The sequence below is a fragment of the Pinus tabuliformis genome, chromosome 5_2 (genome assembly GCF_031772625.1).
Source record: "Pinus tabuliformis cultivar Carrire ecotype Pingquan chromosome 5_2, CPIR1, whole genome shotgun sequence".
NCBI lineage: Eukaryota > Viridiplantae > Streptophyta > Pinopsida > Pinales > Pinaceae > Pinus > Pinus tabuliformis.
In genome coordinates, this window is record NC_142306.1 from 314,046,153 (window position 1) to 314,058,297 (window position 12,145).

Below are 12,145 nucleotides of genomic sequence, written 5' to 3' on the forward strand. Positions count from 1 at the left end.
AGGATTATCATCTATATTCATTGGCTTTTCTCCTATTTCCAACCTTGAAAAATGATCAGGTCCAGCATTTATTCTTCTTGGCTTAACAACAACTTCAAATTGATACTCCTGAAATAATAATAGCCATCTGCAATTTTTTCCTCCTAAAATAGGCTTATTGACTAGGTACCTTAGTGCAGAGTGGTCTATGAACATCTTAAAATGTGATCCCAACAAGTAATGTCTGAATTTATGCAAAGCATAAACCATAGCTAGTCATTCTCTTTTTGTAGTTGTATAATTCTTTTATCCTTTAGATAGTTTCCTACTTACAAAAGCTATAGGGTGGTTGATTTCTCCTGCACCAAGTTGTGCCAACACCAGTCCTAAAGCTATGCATGAAGCATCCACATGAACATGAAATTCCTTATTCCAATATGGAAATACCAGTATAGGAGTAGTTACCATCTTTTCTTTTAGTGTGTCGAGGCTCTTTTGACATTCTTCGTTCCATAGGAAAGTAACATCTTTCTTCAGCAATTTTTCCATAGGTGTAGTAATCTGTGCATATCCTTTGATAAATTTTCTGTAATATCTGTATGTCCAAAAGTGGTGCGAAGCTGTCTCACTATTTTTGGTGGAGGTAAATTCACAATCATAGCAATCTTTGCATGATCCACCATCAATCCTTTCCTGCAAACTATATGTCCCAACAATATACCAAAAGGTATGCATAATATGCACTTCTTGATGTTCAAATAAATATGATACTGTCTGCATGTGTCGAGCATCAGTCTTAAGCTTGCAACATGTTTCTTCAACAACCCAAATATTGTCTAATCATTGGAGTATACTTCTAAGAACTTGTGAATATATTCTTTGAAAGTGGCAACCACCACTCTTGAAAATATGGCAGGGGCATTCTTCAGTCCAAAAGGCATCACTGTATATTGATATGATCCCCATTATATAACGATGTTAATCTTATGTCGATCTTTTGATGCAATTATGATATGATGGTATCCTGAAAATCCATCTGTGAATAAGTAGGCCTCCTGTCCACCTACATTATCCAACACTTCATCTGTAAAGGGTGTAGGGAAGGGATCATGCACACATGCATCATTTAATTTCCTTAGATCCACACAAATCTTGATTTCTCATTTAGCCTTCTTTTCCTGGACTACCATGGGACTTACCCACTCTGATTCCTCCACAGGTTTAATGATACCTACTACTATCATTTTATCTAACTCTTCTTTTACTTTCTCCTTATATTTTGGATTCAATCTGTAGGGTCTTTTCTTAACAGGCTTCGCATTAGGCTTTAAAGGAATCTTCATAACTCCCAAGTCTCCTACTATGCCCTTCATATATGAGAACTTAGTGGGGAATAACTTTCGGTCTTCATGCAAAAGATCTATCGCTTTGTTGACTATTTATTCATCCCAGTGATCTCCTATTGTTGTGAACTTCGGCTCACCTTCTGACCCTATATTCACCTTCCTTATCTCTAATGTATTTTCTATATATGGTATTTCTAATTCAGGTCCATTCACTTTGCGGTAGCCTTTAGATTCTACTATGTCAATATTGTGAGGGTCTTCATCTTCTTCTGCAGTGATGTTGTAGCATTCCAGTACATTATGTAGTTGTGCAACCCAATCAGGCTGCCAAGTGAGTGGAATTTCATTCTAAAAAATCTTCTTTTTAACTATATGAAGGGTTGAATCTATATATGGACAATCATATTAGAATCTAAATTTCAATATAAACACATCAACCATCTCTCCCTAGCTCGCAGTAGCATGTCGAAATTTTGTTTCCAAGTACCAGTTTTGAGGAATTGTCTCCAATGTATGGATGAAGCCATGCACCCATTCTTCTTGTGGAATATCCTTCCATGTTGTCATGCAAAGTTAGATGTTCTCTCTAACATCATTTTGACCATCATATGTATCTGCCAATTATGTTTCTACCTGACCAAACCTTATCCATATCAACCTTCGACATTCCTACCAAGTTCCTATATTCTTCTTATGTGTACCCCACCATCTAGCAGAAGTAGCTCTTAATGCTAGATCCAAAGCTAACAATCTTTGACACTCTGGTACCTTTTCTTCATATTCTTCAAGAAAAATATTTATATTACCCAAACCATCATAAAAGGGTAAGTCACATACCTCAGTTTTCATACTGTGAATTGCTTTAGTAATTTTTGCACATTTCCTTGTAGACACTTCATGTAACCTATTTTGCCAATTTTCTAATTCTTCTTCTGAATCTGAAGTGCAAGGACTGTCTTGTTCCCAGCCCAGTTTTCCATCTGTAATGGGATCAATACATTCTCCTTCTTTGGTTGTTATCTTATTAGTGTTGTCTATTTTTGCTGCATTGTACTCTTCTTTAACAGGTTCAGTATACCTTGCTCCTTTTGATGGATTTAATGGAACAATGACTCATATTGTTGCTTTCAAATATCATTTTCCTCTTCTTTAAGTTGATTATAGCAATGTTAGCAAATTCCCAATCCAATCCAAGTAGTGCAGGATAGGGGTTACTGTCATCCACAATTTCTATCACTTCAAAATCTATAGTAGTGCGCACCCCTTCAATGTCTATTATAATGCCTGGTAGTCTTCCTATAGGAACAATCTATTGTTGGTTTTTCATTCTTAGTTGCATAGGTAACCATTACAACTTTGGTTTACCCATTAATTCCCATGTTTTCTTTTCCAGGACATTAGCTTCAAATCCCAGATCTAAAATAACTTGGTCGATGTCATATTCTCCTATTTGTGCACTAAGCCTCATTTCTTTTCCAGTTCTCTTTTGTTTATATAAATTGTTAACTTTGCACATCTCACTCTGTGGTACTTCTCTGGATGTGTAGGAATTTATCAATTCTTGAAGTCCTTCTACAACTCTTTGATCATGCAACAATTTCATACAAGTTTGAAGAAAATATTTTAGAGTATCTGCCTGATATGTTACATCTTGTTCTTGTATTGTCAGCACTTGGCCTTGTGCTGAAGATGATAGATCACAACTATTCTTTTGATTCTTTTATGGCTGGATGTCGAAGCTCCTGCATCCATAAAGCTTCACTTCGCTTCCATAAACACTTATTTTTCCTTTTTAATTTCAAACATAGGGGCTTTTCCAGTATTCTTTCTTACCCATGTAGCTTCAACTTCCTTCTTCCCATTTAATTTATCATCCCTAGTCACATCTCCACTTCTTGTTACAATATTTATGGGAGGTTCATCGGTCCTTGGTTCCACAGTCATCATTTGGATGTTTTGTGTCAACTACTAGTTCCTCTTTTCTTGTATTTTTTTTATAAGTATCGGACACTCTTCAATTAAATGATCAAAATATTTGCAATGCTTACATGTCTTGGTATGATTCTAATAGTCTCTCGTGAAGTGTCCTTCCAGGCCGTGGTTATAACATATAATCTGTCCTCATCCTCAACCAACTCCACCACCTCAATAAGTACCTCAAACTCGACATTTATAGCCACCTCGACCACTGCGTTGTTCATGTTCCTCATGTCCATGTTCTTCAACTTGCATCCTATATGCATCAACACTTTGATCCATCATCAGTTCATAAGCTAGACAATTATTTTCATCATGTCCAACTAATTTGCACAACTTGCAATACATGTTCCTTGGAGTCTGCACATACTTTTGCAACAGATAACATTCTTCATCATGATGTTTGCCCCTATTTTTGCATATCTCACACCATAAGCTAGATCAAGGATTCAAAGGATTTGGTTCTCCACTAGCCATGTAGTTTCTAAAGAGAGAGAATTGTTCCTTAGAATGGCCTTCTCCTTTACACTTTGTACACCATACTTCTTCTCGAACTTCTTTACTTTTATTCATATCTTGTATCTGCAGAGTCAAATTTTCTAGCTGACTCTGGATCTATTACATACCTACATTGGTATCCCCTATTGGTGAAGCTTCTAACTTCATCACAAGTTCTAAGGCTTCGACCTGAGTTTCTATGTTCTGTTGTGACAAAGGAAATCTTATATGTGGAAGCAGCGTAGCTATAAGCCACTCTTTATGTTGCTGTAGAGTTATTTTGAAGCTCACCTGATCCAATTGTATCTTGAATCTTTGATCAAATTCCCACACAGACTCAGTAGGATTTTGTTTGATTTCTTTTAGCTCTGTGATGCACTGCAACTCAGACTTCGATTTCTTGAATTCTTTTACCAACATTGTTTTAATGTCTGCAAATGGTCTGTTCTAATTTTAATACTTCATGTAACATGTCAGTGCTCTATCCCGGAATGTTGTAACAAGTTGCGCTTTCTTCATGTTTTCATCATGGACCTACTTCGTTGTCCATACTGCTTTGCATAAGAACCATAATTGCTTTGGATCCTCTGATCCAATCCCTTTAAAATAGGCAAATTAAGATCATCGACCATATTTCTTCATGGTGGGGGAGAGGGAGGGGGAGGGAGAGGAGGAGGGGGATTCATAAGGGGAGGGGGATGAGGAGTAGGTGGGGTAGGAGGGGGATGGAGGATGGGAAAACTAGAAATACCCTGATTATTAGTTGATTCTGGCTTCAGTGAACTTTCAAGTTGGAAGGGTGAATATTGCGGAGTTACTTCAAGGTTCTCAGGGCAATTTTGTTCACTTTTAGATTCACTTAATAGAAGGTTATATTCAGGTTCTATAAAAGTCTTTGGATCTTGGCCACAAGATCTCTTTCTAGTGACTATTCTATATATTTTTCCATGCTGCGTTGTTCTAGTTTCTTCTTTAGATCTTCTCCCAAACATAAGTAACTAATAGACTGACTACATTCATCAAATCCCCTTTTCACACAAAAGCATATTAATCCAAAGGTTCAAATATTTTAAGAACTTACCTCGCGGTCCTTTGAAAAATTTTCATTCTGCTTCGCTATAGGACACAATCAAGTCTACCGTAAACTCAGTAATGAATCCTCCTAAGATGTTATCGATCCAAAAATCAACATCTCTTGAGTTCATACTGTCAATATTCTTGAGTCCTTGTATTAATTTAGGATTCCACTCCTTAGGTTCGTCTCCTTTAAAGCATTCTTTTCTCTCAGTCAACCTTGATATCCACTCATATAGCTCCACATGGAATGAGCCGAAGAAGATTTCGTATTGATCATCGAAAATATATTTCTCCAACCACCTCCTAGTTGGAAAACGACAATTTTTATTCTCTTTTTCTATGAATTCTCGTTCCTTCTGTTCTACCTAATATTGGATTTGTTTCTTCGACAGATGCCACATAAACTTTCCTCAAACAGATCCCTGTCCTGACAATGGAACCATTTGTTTTCTTAGGCTGGGCTGACCCAGGCTCATAGTTTACTACGCACCAACAAAACTCTCAACCACTGGCCCTCACGACAGCAACTGTAAGCAGATCGCAGTCTCACTTGAAGTGATTATGGGAGGTTGCAGAACCAGGTTTCTGCAGCCTGAGGGATGTTGCAATGTGGAACTTCTATATTTTCTTCATGTTTTAACACTTAATTATTAATTCACCTTCACAAAATACTTCACACTTATAATTTACCTCACATAATTACATTCATCACTTAAACATAACATAAACATCCATAAACTTCACAATACTGAAATAAAGTGCAGATATTAAGCAAATAAACACCTGTAGGCACACATTTTACCGTGGTTCATCCCAATGTGCAACTATGTCCACAAGAACTGTTGCTTATAATATAGAATTTGTACAACAAACATTTCTTCCCCGCGCACATAGTTGTAGGGTGTCTACGCATTAAGCTGCAGATGGTCTGTGCACTAAGCTGTAGATCCAGGCCTCCATGCACACAACTGTGAAGCCTTTCCCTTCTTAGATCAATAGAATACAACCATAAACACAGATTTCTGATCAATACTTGATTTCTTCCTTCTTTATTATTCATCCCTATATATACTATTACATGGGGGATTACGTCGCTACATTACCATGGACCCGATACCATGGTTTCCAAAATACAAGGGACTATGGTCCAAAACCATCAACTTATACAATATTATGTTTTTTTAAAAGGAAGGGGCTTCACCACTAAGCCCCTATAATGATCAATGACTTTGCTGCATGGTCTTCGTTATGTTCCGATGCTCTACTGCGTGGTCCACTTCGTACTCCGTGACATCTTTTTTACTGCACGCTCCACAAAACTTAGGTTTCTTGCCCAAAATCTTCACAAAATCTGGCTAAGTTGGGTTGCGCCCAACAAGGGAGATTTTAACAAATTAAGGTGCTTAATTTGCATCAAATATTGTTTATAATAATATGAAATAGTACTAGATCTGACATTAAAATTCTTCCCCATGTCATCCACAAGGTAGTGGGAAAGTGGATTCAACTAATGAATTTCTAGAAGCCATTATTTCCAAAACATTTCAACTTCATCATAAATATTTGGGTAAATAAGCTTTTGGAATCACTATGGGCATACAATATCACCTAGAAAATTACAACTAGATTTTCACCATATAAGTTGGTATATGTAAAGTGAGTTTTGCTTCCTATTGAATTCTAAATAAATACTTATAAAACAACAAAAAAATAGGTTTAAATCTCTCAGAGACACAACAACAAAGAATAAACCAACTCAATGAATTGTATGACATCAAGCAATAACATTTTCAACATAATACATTCATTCAACAACAGAAAATGAAATGCCATGAAAATTTTATGAATAAAAAGCAATTCCAAGTAGATGACTAGGCCCTTCTTTTTTATTTCAATTTCAAAACTTTTAAAGGAAAATTCACCATATATTAGCGAGGCCCCTATTAAATTATATTATCTTTAAATAATGGGTTAGTGAAATTAAAAACCATTCATGATGGATTACTCATGTTTCTGGTAAATGGTAATAGGATACGGTTATATCAAAATCCTTTAACCAAAGAAGACTTCATCAATGACTTGTAATATGAATCTAAAATAGATAGTTTAAGAAAGTAGTTTTCAACTTATTTCCACCTCAAATTGATTTTCTTCCATAAAATAAAAATATAATAAATAATAAAATGTTCATTTTGGAGAACCATCTTGTTGGGACAATTGAATAAGAATTCTCTTTAAAAACTAGGGTACTGGCAAGTAAAATTTAGAATAGCTTAAAAATCTATACAATTTTTATTAGAACTTCATTTTCATGTAGTCTAATAAATGTTCCATATGTTAGCATAATTTGGTTCACTTACTAGTTTGTAAATATCTCTGTCCACAGAATCAACTCTAGTATTCCAAATTAAAAATGCAAAATATCCCTAACCATTTGAAGTTGTTAAAATTGGCAACCAGGGAAAAACTTCATGTGGGTCATCTTATTCATGGCTAATAATATTTTTATTAGATTCCTCTCATCGAGAGGTGTAGGATTTATATAAAGATCATCCGATTCCAATAAGTATTCATGGAGATATGAATTTATTTTGATTATGGAATTATTATCAAGCCGACCTACAACTTATGTAGGCTCAGAAGCCCAACAGTCGCATCTATTCACCCACCAACGTTGTGTATAAATATAAGAGGACTTTTCCTCATTTGGACTCACTCATCTCATCACATCTCTCTCTCTCTACTGCGCAGATATGAGTCTCTTCTCTACTGCGCTGAAATGGGTCTCTCTCTCACACACATGTGAAGCCGGAAGCTGTTGAATTTGAAACTGCAACTGCAGAAGTAAAGATTGACTTGCGTGGCCTAGAAGATCTCCTCTTTGGAACTGTGCTGTAGGTTCATTTGAATCTCCTTTGAAAGCCGCAACTTTTGGTGGTGGAATGAAGTCAATCTGACGAACGGTTTGCAAGATATCGACTGCCCTAGTTTGAAGCCGGAAACTATTGAAACTGAAACTGCAACTGCAGAAGTAAAGATTGACTTGCGTGGCCTAGAAGATCTCCTCTTTGGAACTGCGCTATAGGTTCATCTGAACCTCCTTTGAAAGCCGCAACTTTTGGTGATGGAATGAAGTCAATCCGACGAATGGTTTGCAAGATATCGACTACCCTAGTTTGAAGCCGGAAACTGCTGAAACTGAAGCTGCAACTGCAGAAGTAAAGATTGACTTGCGTGGCCTAGAAGATCTCCTCATCTGAACTGTGCTGTAGGTTCATTTGAACCTCCTCTGGAAGCCGAAACTTTTGGTTGTGGAATGAAGTCAATCCGACTGTCGGTTTGTGAGATATGGTCTGCCCTAGTTTGATAATGAAGCCGCTAATGCTGAAGCTACTGATGTAGGGTTTGCTACTGCTGATATGAATCAGACTTATCCTTTGGAAGCTGAAACTTTTGGTGGTGGAATGAAGTCAATCCGACTGTCGGTTTGTGAGATATGGTCTGCCCTAGTTTGATAATGAAGCCGCTAATGTTGATGCTACTGATCTAGGGTTTGCTACTGCTGATATGAATCAGATTTATTGTGCTATTTCTCTCTGCTGAATTATTGAAGATAAATGAAGATTTGATCAAAGGGTTTCCCCACACATTGTGGGGTTTGTCCCTGGCTAGCCGCCACATCTTGTGTCTCTTGTCTTGGCTTGTTTTCTGTCGATCGTTTAATGTTCTATCTGCACTTTACTTTATGTACATGTGATTGCTAATCGATGGAATATAATAAGAAAAAGAAGTAAACTGTTATAAGCATAGAACATACCATAACTTAACATGGTATCAGAGCTGAGGTGAAGACAAAGCCCGAGCAAGAGCAAGAGCAATCATTGAAGAGAAGATTGGCAAGGCTATCCTAAAAGAACTATGGGGTCCTCAACACTCTTTCCTGCCAAAGACAAGCTCCGTGAGAAAGCTGACTATCACGGATGGAAGATGTCTATCGATGTAACCCTTGAAGATCAAGGAGTGTTGGACCATGTAAGAGGCAATATTGTTGAGCCTTCATCAAATGCATCTGCTGCTGCCTGGAACAAATGGAAAAATGGAGAAGTCAAAACAAAGAAGATCATCCGGGACTCTATCGACAAGCGCTTGGTGGCCTACATCTCTGATCTAGACACCTCCAAGGAAATCTACGACAGACTGGTGAGTTTATTTAAATTTAATGATGCAAATCAAGTTTTGTTTCTTAGAAACAAGCTGAGGGAAATCAAGAAGGGTAAAGATGAAAGTATGCAAGCATACTTCTTAAGAATCACCAAGATCAAGAACGATCTCCTATCTATTGGGGAAACTATTACTGACAGAGAAATGTCACTCACAACTCTTGAAGGATTACCATCTGAGTGGTATGTGTTCAGGACTACTCTTCTGAACTATAATGTAATTCCTGGTTTCGAGGAATTAATGGCTAGATACATTCAAGAAGAAACAAGGGAAGAAGTGTAAGAAATGCCCATGCCTAAAGGTCCTCCTGCTGCCTTTTCTTTTCATGCAAAGAAAATAAATAATTCCGGGACTAAATCAAAAGGAAAGGCTGGACCTAAGGATAGAAGAAAATGACGATGTTACATTTGCGATAAAGCAAGTCACTATGCAAGGGAGTGCCCTGATAGAAAGGACTCACTCTAGGACGATGATCAAAATCCCTCTGATGAAAATCAAAGGAATGACAAATTCAACAGCAAAGGTAAGAGGAGAGCTGGGAATCAAGGAAGAGGACAAGCATTCAAGAAGGCCAGAAATTCCAGGATGTATTAAATGCACCTGACCTCAAAAAGAACCTAGTGTCCATCTCGGGAACGGAAGACAAAGGCTACAAGGTAACCTTCAACGATGGCAAGGTATGTATATGGAAAAATAATGTTAAAAATCCCTTTACTCTTGGGTTTAGTGTTGATTCATTATATCAGGTCGATGGAAGTCTGCTAGGTGTCATGCCTTATGACACATCTCTTCAGTCCGAACTTTGGCATTAGAGGTTTTCCCCCCTTCATTATAAATCTATACTTGGTGTAAGACAAATGGTGATAGGGATGCCCGAATTCTGAATAGAGAATGAAGGTGTATGTCCAGGATGTGCTGAAGGAAAGCTCAAAATGGGACCATTCCCCTCAAGCCAAAGCAAGAGCTCTGATATATTACAATTGGTTCACTCAGGCATACCTGAGGTTGGCATTAAGAGGGAGACTACTACACCACATACTCCTGAGCATAATGGTGTGGTGGAAAGGAAGAACCGCACGATGATGGAAGCTGTCTGGGCCATGCTACATGATCAAAGACTTCTGATGTTTCTATGGGCTGAAACTACAATCACCGTCGTATATGTACAAAATTGATGCCCTCATCAAGCATTGGGTTCCAAGACTCCTTAAGAAAAGTTCACCGCAAGGTGAACAATCTTTCGACTTTGAGGAGCTCTCAAGAAGCCAACACCAGGGAACCGAAAGAAAAGGATGATGAATCAATGCCTGATGTAGAAGAACCCATGGATCTGATAGATTCTCATCCACATGAGCCTTCCTCTTCTAGGAAGAGGCCTTCATGGCTTAGGGGGATACTTGATGATGCTAAAGGACATGCTGCACCCTGAGGAACCTTCCGTCAAAGTAAGAAACTTAATAGGTATCAAGGATACCTGACCATCATGAGCACGATCATACAAAATGAGCCTTCGTCATTCTCAGACGCCGTGAAGCATCAAGTATGGAAGGATGCTATGACCGTAGAATATGAGTCTATTATGGAGAATGATGTCTGGGAAGTAGTTCCCAGACCCTAGACAAGACAATTGTTACTTCAAAATGGCTTTACAAGATAAAGCATGTAGCAGATGGAAGCACGGAAAAGTATAAGGCTCGTTTTGTTGCTCGAGGTTTCTCCCAAAAGGAAGGTATAGACTATGATGAGATATTTGCACCTGTTGCCAGATATATGACCATCCGCTCGATCATAGCCCTTGCCGCTTCACAAGGATGGAACCTACATCAGATGGATGTCAAGACTGCGTTCTTGCATGGCTCGATCAAAGAAGAGGTCTACATGGAGCAACCCGAAGGATTTGATATTTATGATCGAAAATCTCATGTATACAGGTTGAAGAAAGCTCTCTATGGGCTGAAGCAAGCACCCCGAGCATGGTATGAGAGGATTGATAGCTACTTGATGAAGTTGGGATTCACTAGGAGTGAAGTCGATCCTAACCTTTACTTTAAGGTTGAAGATGACAAGCCTCTCATACTGGTATTGTATGTGGATGACCTCTTTCTAACAGGTGCAGACCCTCTCATTCACAAATGTAAGAGGGAGCTGGCCTCTGAATTTGAAATGAAAGACCTAGGACTGATGCACTACTTCCTAGGACTTGAAGTATGGCAGAAGCCAAGGGAAATTTTCCTATCTCAAGGGAAATATGTGGTAAAGATATTGGAAAGATTTGGTATGATGGACTGCAAGCCTATGACTACCTCGAGGATCTTAACTTTTAAAAGTTATATGGTAGTGATGTCGGACCAGATTTGGGAAATGCCTCTGAGTTTCATAAACTCATTCGCATTGATGTTCTTGGTAAACCTCCATCTGAACATATGTTTTGCAGCTAGCATTGTGAGATCATATTTGGTTGAGCCTCACTGGATTGATGCCAAGAATCTTCTGAGATATATTTGTGGCACAATGGGTTAAGATACACTGTCGGAGTTGTGAGACTACTTGGATATACTGATGCTGATTAGGCAGGCAGTGTGGTGGACCGTAAGAGCACTTCCGAGTGCTGTTTCACCTTGGGATCTGCTTCGATATCCTGGATGAGCAAGAAGCAGAAGTCGGTGAGTTTGAGCATCGCTGAAGCAGGATATACTGTTGCTAGCATGACCTCGTGAGAGGCAGTCTGGTTGCGAAAGCTCTTCAGTGAGCTGTTTGGATTTACATTGGATACCATTGTGATTCTCTATAACAACCAGAGGCGGGATTTGATTATTGAGGAATCCCGTATTCGTCGATTGCTCCAGTAGATAGACATCATCTGGGATATGGTAAGTTGATGAGCAAGGAGGCTCCATCGCATTAAAATGATGTGCAGGTTGATACACCTTGTCAAAGCCCCAAGGAAAGATCTAATTTGTGATTTTCCCAGACGACTTGTAGTCATCAAGAAACCCTTGTACAAGGGTCCTGCATGTTGCATACATTGAGCTCTGGGAGCTATGAGG